This window comes from Canis aureus, chromosome X (genome assembly GCF_053574225.1).
Source record: "Canis aureus isolate CA01 chromosome X, VMU_Caureus_v.1.0, whole genome shotgun sequence".
Lineage (NCBI taxonomy): Eukaryota > Metazoa > Chordata > Mammalia > Carnivora > Canidae > Canis > Canis aureus.
Window position 1 is genome coordinate 23566973 of NC_135649.1, and position 11367 is coordinate 23578339.

Here is an 11367-nt window from a genome sequence, read left to right on the forward strand (position 1 = left end):
GCCTTTTTTTTCCCACCTGAGCCTTTACACTAGCCAAATAGGTAGGTTAAGTGAGGATGTGGCAAATATCACCAACCTTGTATCTTTCAGGGGCTTGATCTCATGACCCATGAGATCATGACCCGAGCCAAAACCAGAGTAGGTTGTTTAACTGACTGAGCCCCCCCCAGGTGTCCCCCAGGTATTATTTTTTTCCCTAGTATATGGCCACAGGTACTTCTGGGAAAAGGTTAGAGAAGATTTAGAGTTTACTCCTGTGGCCTCAAGGGCTTCAGGTCTGTGAATAGACTTAAGTTTGGGAATTGTATGAGAGGCCATGAATTGCCCCTACAGTGAGTTGAGTTAGGTTTCTGCTTAGTAGACCAAGATTTTTTTTCTGCCTATATATGCCAAGCACCATGTTGGTAGGCTTCATATATTTCATTTTCAGACCTTCATGATCAATTCACTGTTTCCACAGATCCCTGCAGATCAACACTCTGATTGCCACTTTGTCCTTGGGTCTTATGTAAATTGCACTTACAAAATCACTGATTGTTAAATGACACCATCTTGCCATTAGTACTTTAGGATACCATTATTCCCATTGAGAACAGGAGACACAATTCTACGATAGCATCCCCTACCATCATCTATAACCTATATGAAGATAGCTACCACAGAACTTTTTGAGATTGATGGTACTCTCCCTTGCCAATATTTGTTGTAATGCCTTGATAAGGAAATGTCAAGGCCCTCATGGACTAATTGCTATGGTTATTTGATATTCCGAGACATTGCCCTCTATCTGCACTTTATTCTATGCTATAATAGGTGGTAATTCAAATGTTTATAATGCCACTGCCTGTCATGGATTACAGATTCCTATTTTTCCCATTCAGGGAGGTTATCCTCGTCTCCTTCAATATTTCCAAACCAATATCAGAATTTCATTTTAAAAGTCTCTTTCTTGAGGACACTGTTTAGATAAAATTCTAACTGACATAAAGTGGAAAATTAGCATAATTCATGGAAGATTTATTTATGGATTTTTTTAAATAGAGGTGTAGGTGTAGAGAGACTGCAAGGGATTGTCGAATAATGCAAGGATGGTAGCAGTAAGGACATTACCATACCTAGACCCATGGAATGAAGGAGAGAACATTTAGCAGCACATGGAAGGGCAGAATTGTGTAAAGGAGACTATCTGGAGAGGAGCAGTGTGACCTTTGGATTAGGGATACAGCCAGACCAGAGAAACCTTGCAGGGAGAAAGCCAGAGGATTAAATACCCTGACCTTATTTTCTCTTTTCTTCTGATCTACAATAAAGTACACTGGCTAAGTCCATCCAGAAGCCAGATGGAAAGGAGCCAATCGATAGGGTCTATATACGTCACCTTGAAAAGGCAGAGAGCATGATGAAGGCTGGAGAGTAGATCTAGGGGGCAAGTGGAAGGTATCTGCCATCTCATGTATTAATAGAACCTTCTCATCTACCAATATGCTCTGCTTAGGTTTAGATAGCTTTTTACAATTTCCAGCTAAGCAGAAAATATGAACTCTTCACCAAGTAGGGGTTTATACCTTTCTAAATGGTTACAGCAAAGTTGTCATTTAATATCTCAGGAGCATCTAACAATGCATTCACTATTTTCTTTTCTTTTTTTTTCCCACTATTTTCTTTATTCTGTTGAATTTAAGTTAGAGTTAGCTTGACATTTACATTATTATAGTTTTCTTAAGGTGATAGTTCAGTTATTTATAAGTGTGCCTAAAGTTTTTGTATAAGTTTTCATTTTTATTTCCCATTCCTCAAGACGTTTTAAAAATTTCTGTCAAAAATATCCCAAACTGGAAAAACTGGAGTCATCTTTGTCATACCCATATTGCTGTCCAATTAACATCAAGCCAGTCACCAATCAAGCCAGTCACCAATTACAGTTAATTTTTCCTCTAATTTCTTTTTTTAGTCCCAATTTCTCTCTCTTCTATTGTAATCACACTAATACAAACCTTTACCACTTCACACCTGGATTTTAGTGATAGCCTCTTAATTGCCACATTAGTCTTAGATGGTTATTTTGAAAATGAAACTCTACTCTCAAAAAATGTCAGTGAATCATCAGTATCTGCAGAATAGGGCCACACTCCTTAGCATGGCATTCAAAGCCCTCTACAATTCATTTGCCATCTTCCTTTCCAAACATGTCTCTTAACAGTTTTACCAGCCAATTCTACTCTAGTGAAATCACTTAACTCTTTGTGTCCTGAAACTGCTAAATGCATTTCCCTTTCAATGTGTTGCCTCAGGTTGTTCTTTCTTCTTGGAACAGCCTCTTTCTTTCTCTTCAGTTGTCTAAATCCCATTCTTCACTTGAAGCTCAGCTCAGCTCCTGTTCTTTTTCAGGACTGCCTATACTCAGTCCTCAGTGAGATCTTCTGCATCCAGTAGCCATTACTGTCTATAAGTCAAAGTAGTACCTATTTCCTAGGCCTTTAAAAAACAGTGCTTTCCTCATAAGTTTGTTGTGAGTCTTACATAACTTGATATATCAGACATTTTTAGAATAATGCCTGGTATGTAGTAAGCACTCATTAAACTTTAGCTGCTACCATAATTATCTATTATTTGTCATTACTATGGTTACAATCCATTTGGCAATTTTCATGGTGCTTTTGTATTGCTACTTTTCTTTGCATGTATATAGAATATTTCCCTTACTAAATTAGATTGCCATTCCCATGAGGAAAGTGTATGTTTTTTTTTTTAATCAATTGTCTCTCAACATTTAGCATAGAGCATGGCAGAGAGTGGGCCTGAATAAATGCTTATTGTCTGGTAGATGATGGTGATGATGACGATGATACCTGCTACTTTATTCTCTGTTGCTTTTGCAAAGTGGCTGTAATATACATCAATTCATAAAAGCAGGGATCCCTGGGTGGTGCAGCGGTTTGGCGCCTGCCTTTGGCCCAGGGCGCGATCCTGGAGACCCGGGATCGAATCCCACATCAGGCTCCCGGTGCATGGAGCCTGCTTCTCCCTCTGCCTGTGTCTCTGCCTCTCTCTCTCTCTCTCTCTCTCTGTGACTATCATAAATAAATAAAAATTAAAAAAAAATTCATAAAAGCATTTGTTGTATTGTATAGCTGGCAAGTACCTCTCAGATAATTTGATTCCACACCATCACCTTCTGGATGGTAAATCTGAGATTCAAGGGAGAGGAAAGGATTTGCCCAAAGCCACATTTACCATTTGGTGACAGATACAGGGCTACAACTCAGAATGCCAGAATGCCTTCTAGACTGAACAAATATTGGGACGCCTGGGTGGCTCAGCGGTTGAGCATCTGCCTTTGGCTCAGGGAATGGTCCTCGGGTCCCAGGACCGAGTCCCACATTGGGCTCCCTGCATGGAGCCTGCTTCTCCCTCTGCCTGTGTCTCTGCTTCTCTCCCTCTCTCTGTGTCTCTCATGAATAAATAAATAAAATCTTAAAAAAATAGATTGAATAAATGTTTATCAAGTACCTACTATGTGTTAAGTACTGTGCTGGTTGTTGGAAACATATCTGTGACTAGGACCGTGTCCCATCTTTTCATACCACTTACATTTTAATGGTAGGGAGAGACATAAATAAACATATAGGCAAACAAACAAAAATAAAGTGATGACTGCTATGAAGAAATAAGAGGGTGATGTGAAAGAAAGACTAACAGAGTGAAGGAAGAGGTAGGTAACTTAGGTCTTCTGAGGTAACAGTTAAACTGAGCTCTGCATGATGAGGAGACAACCAAGGCAAGATATGGGCAAAGATGGTTTCAGGTACATGTAAGAGTAATTGCATAGGCCTTGGGGGTGGGAATGAGTCTGCTGTGTTTTAGAAACTGAAGATAAGGTTGTGTAGCCAAAACAGTGTCTGAGTGAGAGAGTGGTAGGATTTGAGGTCAGAAAGCCAAGCAGAGATCAAATCAGGTAGCACTCTGAAGGCTGTAGGAGGAATTTGTATTTTAAATTTATGACCCTGTTTATGCCTTAAAATGATCTTTTGGGCTGTTATGTAGAATAATAGTCTATACAGAGAAGGACAATGGTATGTCAGGAAAATTATACAAAATTTGGAGCTAGGTAAAATAGGTTACTGAACTACCTTTCAGGGTAAGTGCAGGGCTTGACCTTCTGTCGTCTAGGCTATTGTACAGTTCTTTGAGGTGGAGGTTAACTTGTAGACTGTTGCCCAGTAGAGAAGCAAATAATTTCTTTGCCATTCCCATTGTAAAACATAACGTGAAATTATAGTTGTGACCTTATTGAATATTAATTATTCTTATATCTAACCCATAAATAATATCTTTTTTTGCATATTTTTTATTGGAGTTTGATTTGCCAACATATAGTATAACACTCAGTGCTCATCCTGTCAAGTGCCTCTCTCAGTGCCCATCACCCAGTTACCCCATCCCCCTCTCCATCTCCCCTTCCACTACCCCTTGTTCATTTCCCAGAGTTAGGAATCTCTCATGTTTTGTCACCCTCTCTGATTTCTCCCACTCAGTTCCCCTCCTTTCCCTTATAATCCCTTTCACTATTTCTTATATTCCCCATATGAATGAACCCATATAATGTTTGTCCTTCTCTGATTGACTTACTTCACTCAGCATAATACCCTCCAGTTCTATCCACAGTGAAGCAAATGGTGAAACCCATAAATAATATCCTTTTTAAAATTTTTTTTTCATAAATAATATCCTAATGTTACTTATAAATAGCTTCTCAAGTGGTCTCTGGATCAGATTTAAAAATCTTACTGGCTCCTGCATAAATTAATGAATTCACCTATGTTTTTGATATGTGTTTATTTGAATCATGAGTTTACCTTTTTAAATGTCAAACTTTAACAAGTGGAAGCAGGCCAGAATAGTCAGCAACTGGAGTAGTCCACGTGAGCTGTGACAATGTCTTGGGTCTAAGGATTGTGATAGTGGGCATAGTTGGAAGTGTTTAGATTCCTTATAGGTTGGAGGCAGAACCAACAGGACTTCTGATTAATGAAACATGAAAGATCAAGGAAAGAGTAATCAAGAAAGATCCCTAGGTTTTTGGCTTCAGTAACTGCTAGCACCATTAACTGAAATGGGGGAGATTAGGGTTAGAAAACTTTGGCAGAACATGTGAGGTGGAAAATCAAAAGTCCAGTTTTAGATGTGCTAAGTCAAAGGCATCGATTAGTTTTCCATGTGGAAATGTGAAATAAACTCTGGGATATATGTATGGGTCTGGAACTTAAGGAATTCTGGGCTAGAGATAAAAATTTGGGTATCATTAGAATTTAGGTGATATTTAAAGCCCAGGCCTGGATGGAGCTGGAGTTCCTAAGGGGATTTAGAAAAAATGGATATTATTAGGCTCTATTACATATTCAGTACATTTAGGGCAGAGCCTGGAAATCTCCAATTCTATCACATGATCCAGGTGGTGATTTTGACACTGAGAAAGTGATGTCAACAGAATTTGGTAAACTGTTTTCCGTTAAGGTCCAGCTAGTAAATATTGTAGGCTTCCTGGGCTGTATAGTCTATCTCAGCTCTGCCACTGTAGTAGGAAAGCAGCCATAGATAGCACATAAATGCCTGAGCATGGTTGTGTTCCAGTAACATTTTATTTATGGACCTGAAATGTGAATTTCATATAATTTTCACATGCCACAAAATATTATTTTTCTTGTGATTTTTTTCACATTTTAAAATATAAAAATAATTCTTAGCTTATATGCCCTACAAAACTTAGCAGGGGGCCAGATTTGGCCTACAGGCTATAGTTTGCTTACACATGATCTAGATCAGTGATCTGTCAAGGGACATATGGGAATAAAGTGTGTTTTTTTAAACGTTTATTTTTTTTCAGATTTTATTTAGTTATTCATGAGAAACAGAGAGAGAGAGAGAGAGAGGCAAAGACACAGGCAGAGGGAGAAGCAGGCTTTATGCAGGAAGCCGGATGTGGGACTCGATCCTGGGACTCCGGGATCATGCCTTGAGCCAAAGGCAGATGCCCAACTGCTGAGCCGCCCAGGCATCCCTTACATGTCTAATCTCCATTAAAATGTATAGTTTTGTAATCTCTACAATGTGATAATCATAACTACACTTATGTAGCTCTTTCCATGTGGAAGCACTTTACATATATTAAGTCATTTAATTCTCACAAAACCCCTTGTGTTAATAATAGCCTGATCATGTGATTAGCATCCTCATGTTATAGATGAGGTAATAGGTAAGGAGAGGTTGAATGAGTTGTCCAATATTACACAGTTGGTAATTAACAGTCAAAATCTGATTCCAGGCAGTTTGGTATAAAAGTTTGTCTCTTAACATGTGCATATTGATTCTCATAGGTAATATTTTTCTCCTCCCCAATCCTGTCTCTGTCTCTCTGTCTCTTTCTCTGTCCCTCTCTCTGTCTCTCTCTCACACATATACACTTATTATTTACAAATAAGTATCCACATACTGAGGAATGTATTAAAAAATTTACCTATGGGGATGGGATCACAAAAGTTTAGAGATCACTGATCTAAAACATAGGAACCATATTAGAGTTCTCTAGAGAAACAGAACCAATAGGAGATATCTATATATTATATATATCTGAGAGAGAGGGGGAGAGAGAGAGAGAGAGAGAGAGAGAGAGAAAGGAAGACACTTATTGTAAGGAGTTGGCTCAAATGATTGTGGATCCTGAGAAGTTCCAGACCTGTAATGGGTTGGATAGAGATCCAGAAGAGCCAATGGTATAGTTGTAGTTTGAGTCTGAAGGCCTGAACATCAGGAGAACTGATAGTGTAAGATCCAGTCCAAAAGCTGGGAGGTTTGATATCCAAGAATAGCCAATTTTTCAGTTCATATCCCAAAGTAGGAAAAAAACAATATTTCAGCTCAAGTGGTCAGACCAGGAGATTTCCCACTTCTCAACACCAAAGTAAGCCTTTTTGTTCCATCCAGACCTTCAACTGATTAGATAAGACCCACCCATATTAGGGAGGACAGTCTGGTTTACTTACTCTAGCAATTCAAATATTAAACTCATCCAAATACACTCTCATAAACACACTCAGAATAATGCTTGACTAAATATTTGGGTACCCCAATGCCTCAGTCAAGTCAATACATGAAATTAATAATCATAGGGACTGTATTAGTTAAGTCTCTGTTTACCCCTCTGTGCTCTTGTAATATTATGTCCTTAGCTTGAAGGCAAATTCCAATTGTAGCACTGAAGTAATGGTAGACCTCCAGAAATTGTATAGATCTGCTCATAGCATACCCTAAATGTACTATATGTCCCAAACTACCTCACTACACTCTATACTGTTAAGTGCTTTTAGATCTTTAGCTTCATGAAATTTCTTTTATATCAACCAACTTTTCTTATTAAACCAATCTAGGTCTTTAAAAACAGAAGTATTGCTGACAAATGTCAATACATAAAAACATTTTCAAAATAAAATAGAGCATCTGGCTCTGAGAGAAAAACATTTCAGAAACCTGTATTTCCTTATTATATTTGCTTAAAGGAAGCCATACCTCAAGCTGCTTGCCTGCTCACCCTGATCAGTGAGAATTCCTGTTTGTTAAGTAAGTGAAATGCCTAATTGTATCTGTTTTCCTGTGTTATATTTTGTTGAAGGGGGATGAGTTTGAAGGCTACACTATTTGGGGACCTGTATCCTTTTAAATTTCCCCTAAATCCGTTTAACTCCGGCTCCACATCTGTTGTTTTCTCTAAGATCCACAGATAAGAAAAAAGAGAAAGAAACTAGATAAAGGTCAGCACGGGTGGGGGGGGCGGGGGGTTTGTGTACAGAACTGCTCTGCTCAGTCTCCTCTGGAGTATGGCAGATGGGGAAGGGTGCCATTGTTGCCAGGGCATAGGCGCAGCCCCCCAGCTATAAGGTCAGCAGGAGAGGCAGTGTCAATTTCAGAGAAGATAATTAGTTTCAGCCTGTAATCTTCCACCCTCACAGTCCCCTGTAGCCTACTTCCTGTATACAAAATGGGTCTCAAGGGTGTGTGGGTGGCTGAGGATAGAGGAAGAAAGGCCTTGTACAATGTGTTTGGCCCTAGCCGGCCCAGAGGAGAACTCTGTGGAGGTTTCACTAAAATTCAAGGAAGGTGAGAGAAGGTGTTTGCAGAATGACAAGTAGTAGAGCTGTGTCAGAGAAGGCAAAGTCAGAACAAAGGGAGATCCTGAACTCCTTGAAACGCTCTGGATACAACTCATTTGACACAACAAACCTTACCCACCTCGACAAAGCCCATCTCTTGCTCCCATACCCTCCCTCAATCTAAAGGCATTTGGGTTGTTACATACCAGAAGTCTATGGGGCCATGGGAGAAGGGGATAATGCTAAGAGGGTCTGCACAAGAGATCCTACACAGTAGAGTTGTTTGAATAAAAAAAGCAAAGAAAACAGCAGGAGACCAATCCTAAGGAATGGAACATTAGAAGAGAGAAAAGTAGGAAATGGCATATAAAGCAAGTATGGTTTCTCTAAAAGGGGCTTTTGCTTTATTTTTCATCTTTCAAAAGGTGTCAACTTAAGAAAACCTTACAGCTCCTGTGGGCTGCTTGCTCTCAAAGGGAAATGAATTATTTAGGAGTGTGATGAATAGTTTATCAAACCTCCCTCCAACAGGGTTACTGCTTAGGCTGGGAGAAATTGGCCAGGAGCAGAAGAGGGAGGGCCCTTTCTTCTTCTCCATCCCTCCCATTCCCCACACCCCCCCCCCGCCCCGCCCCAGGACAAATGCAGGAGGGTGAGAGTGACTGTCTGTGGTGGATCTGTCATCCCAAGTGGGAGGAACAAACAGACCAAGCCAAAAACAGAGGTCATTCCTAGGACAGGCCTGCAGGAGGAGCCAGCGCCCTTCAGTGAAACAAGCTCTCTTCCAAAGGGAGATCTGTTACCTGGAGGAGTTCCAAGAAGCCGCAGATTCGGCCCTGAATCCCAGACTCCCCTTGAGACCAGAGGCAGCAGGTACTCCCAGGCCATTTCAGTCTCCACTTTTCCCTATTGCAGGCCCCGGAGGCTTTTGGTTGAAGGTTGTCTAACAGAGAAGTGCAGTGTAGCATCTAGCCACAAAACTGTGTGTCCAAGTCTATCTTTGAGCAGTCTTGCTTCATCCCCAATCTTCCCTTGTTCCTCCACTTACTTTTTCTCACAAACAACAAAATAACACCCACCTACACACACCTATGCAGCCACACACTTAATGGAAATGGCAAAGAGATGGGCCCAGGCTTATGAAAACAGATTTAATGCTGAAGAAACTGCATCTTTTTAAAGGCAAAGGAAGAAAGGGCATAATCAGAGTTATAAAATCACCGATAGGATTGGAGGAAGAAAGATGAGAGCTATAGCTGCCCTCAGCCCTATCAGTAGATGAGGTGCGATGTAATATGGTGCAGTGCTTCTCTTTTGTCTGCCAAATATGGGTTCAAATCAGGAATGTGCTTCTAAACTGTTTGACCTTGGGCCCTTTACATAATACCTCTGAGACTCAGTTTCCCTGTCTATAACTTGAGATGGTAATACCTCTTTTGCAAGAATATTGTGAGGATTAAACAAGTCATAAAGTTCTTGGCCTATAACAAGCATTTCGATAAATGTTAGATGTTGCTGTTATTATTATCCATCCTCCACATTTGTCATACATCACGTTGGGGGACTGGGTAGAAGAATTTGGATGGCTCTGGGAAAATCCACTCCTTACTGCTGGACAAAACAATTTGTGTCCAGTTCCTACATCCTATCTTTTCTAAGCACTGGATTGCTTTTCTCACGAAACCATTCTGTTGCCATTCTAATGCACTTTTGCTCTTTCTCTCTTTCCTTCTCTCTGTCTCCCTTTTCTTTCCTTCTGCCACTTGTGTTCTGGGGGAGTTTTTCTGGAGTGTTTTGAAATGTATGCTTTATAGTACCACATTCTATTAAAGGATTTGCATAATATTACTAAGCCTGGTTGGCCAAAACTTCATTACCTGCTGTTCCAAACCTAACTTTACTTTGCACAAAGAAGAATAATTTAACTGCGTGCGCGCGCGCGCACACACACACACACACACACACACACACGAATCCAAAGTGTCCCAGTTTACTCCTTGTTCTTCTAAAAGATTTAGAAAATAATTTAGTAAAATTATTCCTAATATGTTGCCCATCAGCTCTGAGGCAGTTCTGTGAAAAACAGCTGCAGTCATTTCACTCAAAGTAATGGATTAAGATGATAAATATGACAAGACCTGACTAGCAAAGTTAGCATTGAACTAACATAGTTATTTTCCATCGTTTGGAATTGCTTCTTTTGACAGAAGAAATGTTCTGAGTAGGAGCATGTTATGTCTCCCAATAAGTAGAAAGTTGCAAACGTGGGGTGCTCGTGCAGTATGCTCATAAGCTCAGTTGCTTAAGGACTCTGGCAATTATGTCTGGATGTTTACTGCTCAGTGCCAGTGTTCTTTGTGGCTGAGGTGCAGTGAGCTTGCTGTCAGCGGAAGAGCTCTATATAAGTGCAGATGATCTTCAGGCTTTGTGTGTGAGGAGCAAAGTCTCTGTGGCTAGGAGGCTTTCAAATGCCCACTAATAGGCATGATAGTGTGTTTATTCATTCATTAACCTGATGTTGGCACCTAGCATTCATGATATTCTAGGCAATGGAACTACAGAAAGGACTAAAACATGATCTCTGCCCTCGAGGAGCTTATAATGTAGTCATGGAGACAGGCACATATGAGTTGAAATTAAGAGGCAAATACTGTATACGTCTGGCACACTGCTGTGGTGGGTCTTCCAAGCCATCTGTCTTTAATTATCTGATCAATTTCATGTGGGAGAAGGATTTGATTTGCTCTCCATAGCTGTTCAGGGCAGAACTAGGAACTAAAAATAAAAATAATTCCACTATTTGAGTGCTGCTTTTGTACCTGGTACTTTATACATGTTACCTCCTTTAATCCTCATAGCAACTGTATTAGTCAGCTAGGACTGCCATAACTAGGTAGCTTAAGGAGCAGAATTTTATTTTCTCATAGTTCTGGAGGATGGGAAGTCTAAGATTCAAGGTGTTTATTGATTCAGTTCCTGGTGAGATCCCTCTTCTTGGTTTACAGATGGCTACATTCTTGCTTTATGCTCACATAGCCTTTCCTCAGTGTGTACTCATTTTGAGGTGAGGATGGAAAGAGAGAGAGCTTTCTCCCTTGCTCTTCTTACAAAGTCACAGTTTTATTAGATTAGGACTCTGCCTTTATTTTTTTTATTTATTATTTATTATTATTATTTTTTTGGACTCTGCCTTTATGACCTCATTTAACCTTAATTACCTCCT